This window comes from Hordeum vulgare, chromosome 4H (assembly GCF_904849725.1).
Source record: "Hordeum vulgare subsp. vulgare chromosome 4H, MorexV3_pseudomolecules_assembly, whole genome shotgun sequence".
In the NCBI taxonomy this organism is placed as follows: Eukaryota; Viridiplantae; Streptophyta; class Magnoliopsida; order Poales; family Poaceae; genus Hordeum; species Hordeum vulgare.
Window position 1 is genome coordinate 603,093,206 of NC_058521.1, and position 15,348 is coordinate 603,108,553.

A 15,348-nucleotide genomic window follows, 5' to 3' on the forward strand; every position below is an offset into this window, starting at 1 on the left:
TTTTTGGAAATTTTATCACCAAATAGGACATCTCTTCTTTTGTATCCGTTGTTCCAATAAATTCTTTTGGCTTCTGGCATCTTTAGAATGTGTCTTTTCATGATCTTTCTAATTTTTTTCTCAATTAAAGTCATTGGCCTTTGTTCCTCAATCCCATCCATAAGGGTCATCAGTCATCACATAATTGGAGTTTTGAATGATACTATTAAGTCTAGACAAGTTGCTATTCCACTGTTTGGTTCCTTGTCTCACAGATTTAAATCACCCAGATACATCATTTGTTGAGTTCCTGAGACAATCTCTGTAATTCCATGATCCATACGCAGTATCATACAAACCATAAAAATCCATCCAATAATTTTCAAACCTGAAAGTAGATGTCACTGTTGGAGTGTGGTCAGATGTTACCATGGCTAAAGGACATGCAATTGTATTTGAGAAAGAAAGTGTCCATTATGTAGTAGATGGTAAACACTTATTTAATAAAAAACTTCATTACGTGTTTTAAACTTATTACATAGATGGTAAATATTTATTTAATACACGGTAAACATTTAAAATAATTGGGGCGAAAAAGTTGTTACATTTCACGAATATTTTATTTAATGGTATGGAAATCTTTTTAAAATGGCATGATTTTTTTTCCATTGCTTGTACATTTTTTTGGAAAATCTCATGAACATACATTGAAACTTGTGAACCGTTTTAAATGTTACTAACATCTTTTCGAATGGTATCAACATTGTTCATGAACATATTCCTAACACACAATGAACATTTTCAAAATATAGGTAAAATACTTTTCACATATATGTTTTGAAGATTTGAAATTATAAATAGAATTAATAAAATAAATATATTTTTAACACATCACAATCAAAATCCCTCACATACACTTAGAAAAGAAAAACCTTTCGAACAGTACGTGCTATATGGTCGGTAGGATACAGATCTGGCTTTGTCTCGCTTGTAGCGTAACACTAGTCTGCCTCGCCTCAAGCAAGCGTGTGTTGAATTGGCCCACTTGTTAGTTTCCTTTCTTAGTCAGTTTTGTTCAGTTTTTTCCTTTTTCTTTTTGTCTTTTTCATTTAATTTTTAGAAATGTTCACTATGAATTAAAGATATTCATGAAATGTAAAAACAAATTAGCACAATATTTTATATGTTCTTACATCTTAAAATTATTCATAAATTTCAAACATACGTTAACATTTCTAAAACAATTCTTAGAAATAAAAAAATATGTAGTTGCAATTTGTCAAAATATTTGTACAATTCAAAAATTAGTCATGAGATTTATTAAGGATTAGACATTTAAAAATATGATGCATGATTTTTTTTAATGAAATGTAAAGACTGTATGCGAAATTTTAGACACGAAATGAAATACATTTCTTTTGTAATACATAAAAAATAAATATTGCATGTTTAAAAAAAATGGTCATGGCATTTTTGAAAAAAAACAGACATTTGTTCAGTTGTTTTTACAGTGTAATAAGAAAAGTTCAATTTTTTAAGTGTATAGGTTGTATTATGACAATAATTGAACAATTATCTGTAAATTGAACGTGTACTTCAAAATTGTTCAACTTATATGTAAAATGTTTAACATGTAGAAAAAGGGGGAAACGGATAATAAACCTGAAAGCAAACATATAAAAAGAAATACATAAAAAAGGAATAACATTTATGATATTCTAAAATAGGTTTTTAGGGGGTATATTCTCAAATAGGTATGTACCAGTCCATAGAAGCTTTCCAAAACCACGGTACTCGGCCAGCCCATTTAGGCGAACCCTTGTAGCGACACTCCCTTTTGTTTGAGGTAAACGAGAGATATAACTGGTCGTAGTCCATGTGTGAAAAAATACGCGTTAGGGGATGCTACATGGATTGGACCCAACACGGGGGGGGGGGGGGGGGGGGGGGGGGGGGAGACGAGGCTCATGCTCCAAATAAGCAAGACCTAGACATGCCCTTAGTCTATGGACTCAACTTCTCACACATGAATCATTAGAGACATGTTTTATCAGCATTGGGCTGGTTGATTCTCGAGCGCATTAGATCAAAGTTGTTGAATATCATGAGTTAGACGGCCCTACCCAAGTTTGGCGTGCCTTCATGGACATGAAAGGAACCGGTAGCATATTTTTCTGAAATTGTACGCCTGTAGGTATGCACTACATGTATTTATATAAGTCAGGAAACAATACAAGCATACAATTAACACACGTAAAAATACAAATGCACAAGGAAGATACAAGCTATAAGGACCCAAACAAACAAAACTTGCATAGACTTCGTTGGTCTCTCCGCAGCCGATGCCACACTGATGCGTCGATGATGTCAACCGCGAAAACTAGAGGCCAAAAAATGTGCAGAAGCAGAACACCTTTCGACGAAGGAATGATACGTATCAAATGTATCTATATTGTTTCTACGGTTCATGCTACATTACTATCAATTATATTAGTCTAGTGCTCACTATTTTTATTGGAAGAAAATTTACTATGATGAGAATATACCTCCTAGATATGATGATTATGTTGATACTGAAAGTGGCTTTGGAGTAGTCATGACTTTAGATAGTAATGATCCTACTATTTTTGAGAGTGTTAAATCTTATTACAGCATTGAAAAAAGTGGGTTGGAAGAGGTTATGAATTTAGGAAGCATTGATCCAACAATTTTGGAGGGTGTTACAGTTAATTATGATGAGAACAAAACTATTATCTACGATGATTATTGTGCTAATACTTATGCCTTAAAACAAAATGATAATCATCGTATTGAAATTTGTCATAGGTATGAAGAGAAATACTCCACCGCTGAATACTACCATATTAATATGGAATTGGCTCATGATAATCAAGTTTCATATGATATCTATATCATTTAATTTTCTCCCACTATTATTAATGAGACGGATTTTACTTCCATCGAGAGTAATAATTTCTATGCAACTGGATCATGAAAAGAACGTTTTATATGATAGTTATTTTATAGAGTTTGAACATGATGCCACTATAACTTATAATGAGAGAGGGAGACATTGTTATGCATAGCTCAACAATATCATGAAACTTTCAAAGTTGCACTTGTTTTTATTATCACGAAAATCGGTTTCGGCTCTCAGGTCTACATGCTCCGACAATCTGTTATGTCCCCTATTCTCGTGATGTATGCTCCCTCATGTATTATATATGGAACGTATTCACAGCAGTATTCCTCTTTTGCAATAGTAGCATTTCCCATATCTCTCACCATTGAATGTGGTAAGGACGTCTGCTCGCCGTTTGGTCCTAACGGAGCCCTTCCACTCTGTTTGCTCCAGTGCGCCGATTCTTCCTGGACACAGGCGGATGCCTCTGGTCTGCTTTCAAGCGTAAGAAACCCATGAAAACCTGATACACCAATGAACAGCAAAGCCACAAGTAAACAAAACGAAACAACACCCCACGTGTACTGTCCTGAATCTCAAAATTAAGCCTACTACACATCTTAATGAATTTTTCTCTAAGTTATAGCATTTTTTAATTCTGTCCAAACAAGCCATAACCTGCAACCATACAACCCAAAAAAAGGTTCTACTGCTTGACCAGTTGGACTGTTCGTATAATTCACTGCCCAATTAGAACACTGAACCTACGCCTGGTATACAAAACAGTACAGCACTTATTCACCCAGCTCATGTTTTAGTCCTCACCTCCTAAAGCACTATCTGAATCTAAAAAATACAGCAACTTCCCACTAGCTCTACTATTTTTTATTCTATCACAAGCAAGACATCACACGCCACCAGTTCATCCTGATCCCCAAATAAGTTCTGATGCTCGGCTAAAAAATACAGCAACTTCCCACTAGCTCTACTATTTTTTATTCTATCACAAGCAAGCCATCACACGCCACCAGTTCATCCTGATCCCCAAATAAGTTCTGATGCTCGGCTAGTTGCTGAGATTCATGCCCAGTTAAGCACACCAAATCTACGCCTGCACCAATTTTTCCAGTTAGATATATGATATGACTATGACTGAGTACCTTTTGGTCCATTCTGGAGCTTTGCGGATCCATCTTGCCCATAGATGCGCGAAGGCTGCATCATCACTTTCAGAGTGCTCTTGAATGACAGCTGACACGTCTCATGAAAACAAAAATAAAAGGAAAATGGACCGGCTCAGTCATAGGCGTTCTTGTGTGAAGCCCCGACTGCTTGCCACAGTGAGCGGAAAATAGGGGTTTCGCCTGTGAGTAGCGAACCCGGGGCAACCGGCCGAGTGAATAGCAACACACAGGCATGTTGTTGCCCACCTAGGACGCGTGCGAGCGGCAACTCCGCATCACTCCTTAACTGTTGCTGGTTCGCTCTTGGAGTTGGTAGCTGTGTTCTTTGAGGCTTGCTTATAATGAGACTAACTTATTACGTCTCGCTTGAAGATGTACAATACTGGAATGACATGTTTCTTCACACTCTCACACGTGCTGATTCACTCGTGATAGTTGTGTTTGCTAGTTTACTTTGGTTATTTCTAGGGGAAACATTCATATACGGCGTGCCGGCCGAATGTTGGGTCGATCGCATGTTATCCAGTAGATCTGGTCAAATCACACGTCTATGCAAGTCCTAGGGCAGTACTACACGTCGGCGCGAGCGCTAGCGCCGGTCGCAGCGTAACCGCCAGATCTGCAGGGGTGACCGTCAGATCTCTTCATGCAACATTTTTTTTTTGATGCAACAAATTTCGACGTTATGCAACATTTTTGTCAACGGTTGCAACAAAAAAATAATTGTAGCAAAAAAAAAAATATCTACGTGATCGTAGCAAAAAAACGAAGAAGATGATGCGTCGTAGCAAAAGTCAAACGCCGGTTGTAGCAAAAATCTACGTGACGTGTATGCAACTTTTTTAGTGAACGGTTGCAGCAAAAAATGATGCCGGTTGTAGCAGAAACTAACACGGTTGTAGCAAAAATCAAAACGCCAGTTGTAGCAAAAATTCAACGAACTCGAGTTGCAACTAAACGTATATGCAACTTTTTTACTGGACAAATATAGTAAATAGAAAAGCTTGTAGCAAATATAAACGCTGGTTGCAACAAATTTACACGAGAAAAAAAACTGCACGGAAAACGTTTGTATAAAAAACGGTTGCAGCAAATTTGACAAAGAAATGTTGCATGCGTCTGCCAGCGAGGCGCGCGGGCCGCGCACGACCGGCCGAACGATTCGGCCGGCGCGTCAGGTGGAAGCGTTTGCCCAAGTCTTATCCTCTTTGCAGGTCCGCTTTTTCCTGACTTCCTTCTTTTTTTTCTTTTCTCGCTATGTCACACTTTCCCTTCGATTGAGACCCATGACGATGGACGACCTCCCCTCGCGCCTGCACGAGCCCATGCAAGCTCGCTGTCGCCGGCGCTGTGTCGCCTAGCCTATGCGTCTAGGAGACCTGCAACGACGGTCTGACGAAGCTGCATGGTCACCATGGGCACCACGTTCATCATCAATTTTATTACAATCGGGATCAAAATTTTCTACAACCGGTGTTTAAATTTGCTACAATCGGCATTTGCATTTTTACTACATTGCACAAGCCATCGTCAGGAATTGTTGCTACAACCGGTATTAAAATTTGCTATAACCAGTGTCTAAATTTGCTACAACAGGCACTTGCATTTTTGCTACACTGCATAAGCAAGCGTCAGGAATTTTTGTTATAACCAGTGTTAAAATTTGCTACAACCAGTGTCCAAATTTGCTATAACCGGTTGCCGATGAGCTACACCGGCTACTGTATTTGCTACTACCTCGACTAGTAGGCGCGAGGGGAGAAACGGGATGCTACAACCATTGATGCGGGGAGCTGCAACCGTGACTTGATTTTGCTGGAACTAGTGACTGCGGCAGCTGCGACAGGTCACGACGACAAGCTGAAATGCGGCAAGCTGGAACCATGGTAGCGTGGTGCTGCAAAGGGGTGGCGGCACCGACGAGGTGTGGTGCTACGGCCAAGGGCGACCGGGGGCATGAGGGGCACTGGCAAGCATGAGAGATGCGGCGGGGAAGGGCGCTGGTGGCGAGCTGTGTGAGATGCGGCGGGAAAGGGCGCTGGTGGCGAGGTGTGTGAGTTGCTGGGAGGAAGAAGGAGAGTAGCAAAAAAATGTTTCGCCATATCGACCGGACCACGCTCGCTCGATCAGACGGCTTGGGCACGACCAGCCCAACTATTGAGTCGGCATGCCAGCGCCTATCACTGGTCTTTTTCTAGTCGTTTATTTTCATTTTTTTCTTCCTTTTTTTTGTTTCATCATGGGTTTCTTTGTTTTCCTGTTTTCCCTTTTTATCAATTTATTTTTTTACTGTTTTTTCTTGTTTTTCTTTTTTCTTTGGTTTTATTTTGTTCTATCTCAACTTTTATTGGTTTTTTTCCTTTATTTTCTATTTTATTTATGCCTCTGATTGATTTGTTTCTTTCTTGGTTTTCATCGGTTTACTTTGTTTCATTTTGGATTTCATTGCATCCATTATTTTGTATGGTCTTGTTCACTCTTATTTTTTTGCTTTTTTATTGGTTTAGTATTTTCAATACATGTCAACATTCTTCACAACACATTATATACTTTTTGTATACATCAAAAATATATTTTTGTGTACATATTGAACATTTCTGAGTACGTTATTAAGAGTTTTTCAAAATCAATATTCTTATTTCTAATAATTTTTCAAAACCACTATTTCTATTATATATACAATACATTTTTGTATACATGTCTAATATTTTTTAACTACAAGGTTATCATGTTTTGACTACATGGTCATCATTTTCAATACAAGGCAAACAATTTTGAATGGTAAAAAACAATTTTTAATACACAATGTAGATATCTATTATACATCAGGAGAAAAATTTATACACGTTAAACATATAAAAAATATTAGCATTTTTCCAACACATTGTAGTTGTTTTTTAACATATTTTTTGTATATTTGACAAAAAATTGTTCCCTACATATTTAACATTTTTTAAATGATTGATTAACATTTTTTATCCAATGCTTGGTTACTATTCTATAAATATGTGATCAACTTTTCTTACAAACATATTATTTTTGGTATATAATTTCTGTATACATGAGAAACATAATATTAACTATACAAATAGTCAATCACAGGGATTGCTCTTGATAACCCACGGTGAAGAATAGTTATAAATTTATGAATAACTATTCTTCACCCCTTTGTTATTCAATCACTTCAACACATTTTTACATCTCATAAATTTTTTCCTAAGTCGAAAGTGAAAAGAGAATGTAAGAAAATATGTGTCATTATTTTTTTTATTTACGTGAAATAAATTAGGAACGTAAAACACAGTACAAACTATATATATAAATATAAAATTTGTGATCTTATGACTCATATAAAAGAGAGAGAAAAATTAAAATTAGAAGGAAAAAAGGCAGTGGCATGTGGCTCGTGTAGGCTAGTCATGGGGAATAACTTAAATTAGTGTAAGCTATGATACTAGTCTATGTTACTATGAGAATGGCGTTTTGGCTCCCGGGAGCCATGGAGGCCTTTATTTTTGAAAAATTCAAATTCAAAATTTTATGGTTCAAAAAATTCTGAATTTTTTTTGCATGTATGTAAGGATGTAACCGACATGTGTGTAAAATTTCAGGTCAAAATATTTTAAAACGTGATCTGTACAAAAAAGACAAATTCATGGTCTGAAATGATGAATAGTAACATGTGTTAAACAACCTCAGATTTGTCTTTTTTGCACAGCCCTCATTTCAACGTATTTTGTTCTGAAAATTTACACACTTGTGTATTATACCTTCATTTATCTATGTATTTTTTTTAGAATTTTTTGAAACATTAAAATACAAATTTTTACTGAATTTGAAGTTTGAATTTAAAGGCCTCCAGTGAGCTCGGGAGCCAAAAGCAATATTCGATGTTACTATCCTTTATAGTGTAAAGTATCATAAAAGGAGTATCATAATTTATTAGATTGTAGATTCTTTTCCCTTGGACAGTGTTGTGTTACAGTAACATATTATGTAACAGTAACATATTATGTTACCACAAGCTCTTGCATGCTCATTAACTACTTGTTATATATAAGCAAACTTGTCTTAATATGCATTACGTTGCTAGCTAAGTTACTCTTATCATGACCATCCTCAGAAAAATACATGATCAACATTCAATGCTTGATTGATGCGCTAGCATAGACTATATTAAAAAAATTGATGGATGAAATATTTAACCACTGCTTGATTGATGGGCTAGCATATAGTATAACTAGAGCAAGATCATAAGACCCTTCCCAATGCTCTGCCTTCTATAGGTGCTATGGCTGCAACGTAGGCAAAAAAATTCTAATGCGGAAAGATAATTAAAAGGAGAGATGTGAGTTGGTGACCCCGGGAAGAAACAATGCTGACGTGTGAACATAGACAAAACACTTAAATGAAGGAACCTCATCAATGCATGAAAGAATTTAGTTGCTAAATCATTAAACGAGGGGGAGCTTGGCAACAACAAGTTAAGCACATATGCATTCAGGGATTTAGTTTGAGATGAGTTTGGTGACCCCATGAAGAAACAATGCTAACCGTGCAAACCTAGGCAAAACACTTAAATAAAGGAAGTTCATCAATGCATGAAAGAATTTAGTTGCTAAATTGTTAAACAGAAGGAGCTTAGAAACAACAAGTTAAGCACATATGCATTGAAGGATTTACTTGCTAAACTCTTTAATATGCTTAGTACCTCATCTAAGCACTAGTGCACTCGAAGAGGCCAACAGAACCAGCCGCTAACTATATCTATTGCCAAGCCAATGTAATAGTCAATATGTATAGTACCACATTCATCCCAGTTTACTAGCCCCCTCGTATTTAGGTTTATATTTTGACCATGATTTTAATTAGTAAAATATAACTTATACTGGATTTTTTTGAAAACTACATTCAAATACGAAACAAATAGTACATTTTTTGATGACATGCATTACCATTTTGCTAGTTAAATATGTGGTCAAACTTTGACCCAAAATATGATGGAGACTAATAAACATAAACGGGGATAGTAGCTAGCTATAATTATGTAATACTTCATTAATACATGGGGCACCTTACACTTTCAAAGCTTTTGAAGCCCGTGTTGTGGGTGGCTCTTAATCTACAATTCTTTTCTCTTCTCTCTCCCTCCTCCCTTCTTCTCAACTAAAATTTAATATTAAAACCCCCTCTCCTCAACCTACTTATATCACTTATTGTAATTGATTTTAGAGCGCTCCATTATACTACTACAATAGCGAGAATCAAGGCGGGTCAATAATAAACTGGTAAGAATGATATGCAGTTGCTCATAGTTATGATACAACTTACCCCTTCTCTTTTTATATATGTGATAGTGGGATATATGCATGATGCCATAGTATAAAAATAAATAAGGAAAGAAAAGGTACCAGTTCTTCCTTCATCTCGGTTTATAACACGCGCATAGTATTTTGCATTAAACTTGACCATCAATAAATCAAATGAAATATTATTTATATGCAATAAGCCCATAGCATTGGAAAATTCTTTCAAATACAAACCCAAGTATAATTTATATTTATGGTCAATTTTTACTAAAAATACAAGGAATCACAATAAATATGGGGAAGTATCATATCACGATAACGTTTCATAATAAATAAGGCATTAGCATGAATCGACAAATATCATGTGCATGACACGGGCTCCCAATGCTATTCTTGGTAGCACAAGTATATAGGAAAGATGTTGATGTGACACAGGCTCCGAGCATGTTTTTCTAAACAGTATAATGCTCTAATTTAGTGTGGCGTTTTCTCCCGTGTTTTTCTTCCTCCCTTCTCTCTACAACTAGGCCATAATATTGAGATGCGAATGTTGTCCCTAAACCAATTGAATGCAACATCACTTAGAAACAACAACATGAGTTAATGCATTGGGGTAGTTGTCTCTAAAAATTTATTAGCACACAGAATGAGCGAATGCATCGGGAGCCTTATAATGATAGTAGTACCTCCATCCAGGTGCATAGGGCACCTAGTTAAAAATAGATATTCCAAATATATTGGTCGCCAAGTAGTTAATTAGCACGGTAATCCTCTCATCCTTCATATTTTTCTCTAATGGACGTTAAATGTAGATTGGATCACACTGAGTGCATGCATCGTATTAATTGCCTCTGCATTTATCTCCTCATCGGCACTTCATGCAAAAAGGTTAATCAACATATAACCCTTTTCAACATTCCATACAAAGAGTTAGGAATGCCTTTAATGCCATATCCTTACTACTCTCATCATCTCTTATAACATATATCCCAACATCTCTCATCATCTCTTATAACATATCTCATCTATCACAAAGCCATCTGGTTGTTGCATATAAATTTCCTTGTTTAGCTCTCCGTTCAGGAAAGTCGTCTTAACGTCCATTTGATGAACGAGAAGACCATGTAAGGCTGCGAGCGAGAGTACTTGAATGGTGGTTAGTCTGGCCACAGGTGAATAAGTGTCAAAGAAATCTTCTTCTTCTTTCTGGGCGTAGCCCTTGACCACAATCCTAGCCTTGTACTTTTAAATTGTACCATCGGGCCTAAACTTCCTTTTGAACACCCACTTACATCCCAATGGTTTGCAACCATAGGTATTATCAGTAATTTCACATGTCCCATTAGCCATGATGGAATCCATCTTGTTACGGACCACAGCTTTTCAGTAGTCAGCATCTGGAGATGAATACGCTTCTAAAATAGAAGTGGGATTATCATTCATGAGGTATACGAAGAAATCATCACCAAAGGTGTTTGCGGTCCTTTGTCTCTTGCCCCCATCAAGGGTTTCCTCGTCATCCTCCTCAAAATTTTCATCATGTGTTTGTTCATAATATTCCATAGGAATTGCAGGCTCAGTAGTCTCCTCAGATTCTTGTCTAGAAGTGCTTTGCATATCTCTCATGAGAAAAATATCCTCAAAGAATGTAGCATCTCTCGACTCCATAATTATACCGACCTTCATGTCCGGTACCTCAGACTTCACTACTAGAAATCTATAGCCAACGCTATTCTTAGCGTAGCCCAAATTAACGCAATACACGGTGTTTGTTCCAAGCTTACGCTTTTTGGGATCGACACATTGACTTTCGCCAAGCAGCCCCAAGTACGCAAGTACGAGAGCGTCGTTCCTCTCTTCGACCACTCCTCGTAGGGAGTGACCTCATTACCTTTTGTAGGAACCTTATTCAGGACATGACACGAAGTCAATATAGCCTCCCCCACCATACCATGGATAAACCCAATGTATCTAATATGACGTTAACCAAATCAGTTAGAGTATGATTTTTTCGTTCGGCAACCCCGTTTGACTGGGGTGAATAGGCAGGCATCCTCTCATGAATAATGTCGTGTTCCGCACAAAAAGAGTCAAACTCATTTGAGAAGTACTCTTCATCACGATCAGACCAGACTCGTTTAATTTTCTTTTCAAGTTGATTCTCAACTTCCGCCTTATAGATTTGAAAGTAGTGTAGAGCCTCATCTTTAGTATTTAACGGATACACATAGCAATATCTAGTGGAATCATCTATCAATGTCATGAAATATTTCTTTCCACCTTTAGTCAACACACCATTCATCTCACAAAGATCAGAATGTATGAGTTCTAATGGCGCCAAGTGTCTCTCCTATGCAGCCTTGTGAGGCTTGCGAGGTTGCTTTGCTTGCACACACGAATGACACTTAGAACCTTTGGCTAAAGTGAAACTCGGGATTAAATTCACGTTTTCTTGCCGTGACATAATACCGAAACTAATGCGACAAAGACGTGAATGCCAAACTTCAAATTCATTAACACTCGAATGAATATTGCTCACGACTTTATTACAAAAATTTGCAAGGGAAACATGGAACATACCTCCACATTCATAACCTTTTCCAATGAAAAGTGCATATTTTGTAACAACTACTTTATTAGACTCAAAGACCAACTTAAACCCTTCTCTACATACAAGGGAGCCACTAACGAGGTTCTTCTTGATGACGGGGACACGCTGCATGTTCTTCAGCTATATGATCCTTTCCGAAGTAAACTTCAAATCAACCATGCCAACACCAAGAATAGAAGCACTTGCGCCATTCCCCATCAATACAGACCCTCGGCCTGTGACCTGGTAAGAAGAGAATAATGAGATGTTAGCACACACATGAATATTTGCACATATGTCCATCCACCCATCGGTAGATTGACAAACTGAAAATATAGTAAACAAATTACCGTACCCAGATGCACCACTTTTATTGTTGCTGACAATGATATTGGCAGACTTGGAGTCCTGCACTCGCTTCTTGTACTTGTTTGGCACTTACTGGCCCAATGTTCCTCAGAACCAGAATTGAAACAACCATCTCCTTTCGTGTTCTTCTTGAAGGTCTTATCATCCTTCTTCTTAAAGTCGGTATTCTGTTGGACATAATTCTTCCCCTTGGGCTTGTGGGAATTGAAGTTCCTCTCATGTACTATATTGGCAAAGAAGGACCTTCGACCGTTTTTTCATGCGAGTCCTTTGCTCTTGAGTTCTGCTCAACACTCAGATAGCCAATGACATCCTCTATTGAGAATTGACGCCTCTTATGTTTCAGAGTGGTAGCAAGTTCCTCTAGGAATTAGGGAGCTTAGCGGTTATACACCCCCGCAACAAATTTGCCCGATAAATCGCACTTAAGAACCTCAAGTTCTTTAGCAATGCATATTATCACATGAGCATGTTCCAATACAGAACTGTTCTCAAAGATTTTGTAATCATGGAACTCCTCCATACGTACACCTCTCTCCTAGCATCGATGGCTCCGAATTTAGATTCAAGCGCCTCCCACAAGCCTTGGCAACCCGCACATGTAAATATGTGTCAACCAGCTTATCTATGATCACTCTTAGAACTGCTCCAAGAAAGTAGACGGTAGCCTCCGCGAACGCCTTCTCCTATTCAGGAGTGATCGTTCCCGTAGGAGTCACACCGGCTACCCAGAACACATTCATAGACGTGAGCCATAAGGTGGTTGCCAATGCTTGAAAAATCCCTATACACATTATGTTTTTGGAATATTGAGTAAACAGTAGCGGGATAAACGAGTTATACCCTCCGATCGGCCAGTTGACCGCCACGACGAGACGGTCCACACCCGTTGGTGAAGGTGGGGCGGGGCGGGCAGCGAAGGAGGAGTGCGCGAGGGCCTCTTCTCTTCTCATGCTCTAATAGCATGTAAAAGAGAGGCTCTTATAAAGGGGACAAACTCCTTCTTCACTAGCCGGGTGGGACTAAATTTCCCACCACCCCTTGCCTACCACCACTTACATGGACCCTTAGAGATTTTTAAAATTGTCTCATGGGCCTTAAGCCCATCTCGGATTTCAACAAAATTGCCATCCTCTCGGTAAGTAAAGTTGTTGCACCAGGATGTGTGGTCTAATTTTGTTTCATGCCACACAGGTGAGGGGAGCTTGAATAATAGTTATTGGGCGTGTGACACAAAATAGTTACGCCCACACGTATGAACAGTTAATTATAATGTTCGTCCATACATGAATGTGTGGGCTGCCTCCTAGATATGCCACACATGATGTGTGGGTAAATATTTAATATGTCACACGTATGATGAAAATTAAAATTGTTTAAGAAACCATGCAAATCCGTCCCTAAAACACAAATCTTGGCATACGTTTCCTCTGGAAAAGAGTATTTATTTTCCAGTGTTAAACTAGGAAAATTACTGATGAGCAAGCCACGCACGGACTCGATGGAAAGTGGAATTTACATACGCGTACTCGCAAGAACTTGATCTGAAACAAGGTGTGCATACTGCTAACCACTGCTACTGGTACGTACGGTGAACGCATACTTGCACCAATCTCTTGTATCGATGGTAGAGAATCCACCATGCAAAAAAAAAGAGAAGAAAAAGATGGTTGAGAATCCAAGATGCATACATGCGTGGACCATGTAAACGATACTGATGGTGTAGCAAGCGAGCGACGACCCTCTACGGCACCGGCAGCCGTGTCCGTCGGCGTCCGGCTGACCTTGACCGGCAGGCAGTATGTAGCGTCACATGCATGCATGCACGGGCCTCCCTATCCTATCCTACGGATATCGCCAACCACGTACGGACGAACTGCCATCCGATGCCCGGTCCCTGCATGCAATACATAGGCCGGCCGGTGGCGAGAGTGATGAGTGTGGTCCGATTGCGGCCACGCATGGATGCATGCGCGCCCAACATGTCTGCGTGAGCTTCCACTTGGAGCTCCGTCGGTCGCGGGGCCGGCCACCGTACGTACCTGTGCATATTCATTCATGCCACATTACAAGCACCGATCGATCATCAATCGGGCATCAGCACCATATTGTCTGTCCTTGACTGGCGTCGTATGCAGGGAAGGGAAGGGAAATGTGGTCGAACAGCCATGCGCACGATGCATCCACGGACCACGTACGGCTAAGCTTAAATCCAATTCTAAGAAGAAACCAACCATCCAGCGACACGCATCACGGACCTCAAATAACCGTGTCATCGCCGGGCCAGTAGCTGTGCGTATACGGCACACACCAGCAGCCATGCATATCAACTCGATCGATCCTTCTCTCCCTGGTCCCTGCACGTCTCCACCTAGCTATAGATAGCCAGCCAGATCCTCCGTCCAACCGACACTCACAAATTAATCACATACTCCCTTCGTCCGAAAATACTTGTTATAGAAATGGATGTATCTAGATGTATTTTAATTCTAGATACATTCATTTTTTTACATTTATGCGACAAGTAATTTCGGACGAAGGGAGTACTCCTTTTGTCCCGATTTATTGAGTCCGGAAACCATTTCTTTTGGACCAAGACATACATAATTTGTTCATATTAAGATTTTCCTTCCATTCTTAAAGCTTACCATAGTGGGAGTAACTAAGGTAGTATCATGTATTTAGGAATAACAAATATGCTGATGTGGCAGACAATCTAAAAAAAAGGGTTAGAGTAACATAGGTAGATACCGTAACATGTTAAATGCTATGCAACTATGTGTCATGCATGCCAATAAATGAAGTCATCTATGATACTCTGCACTATGAAGTTAGTATCATACTATAGTATCATATGCATGATACTACTACTATATGATACTTCTCACTATGGCCAGCCTAATGCAATTTCTCACACTCCAACACTGACAGTGACATGCATCCAATCAAAAGCATAGATACAACGCATTTATTATTCAGCTGTGGGACTAGCAACAATAATTCTTGCTATAGCCA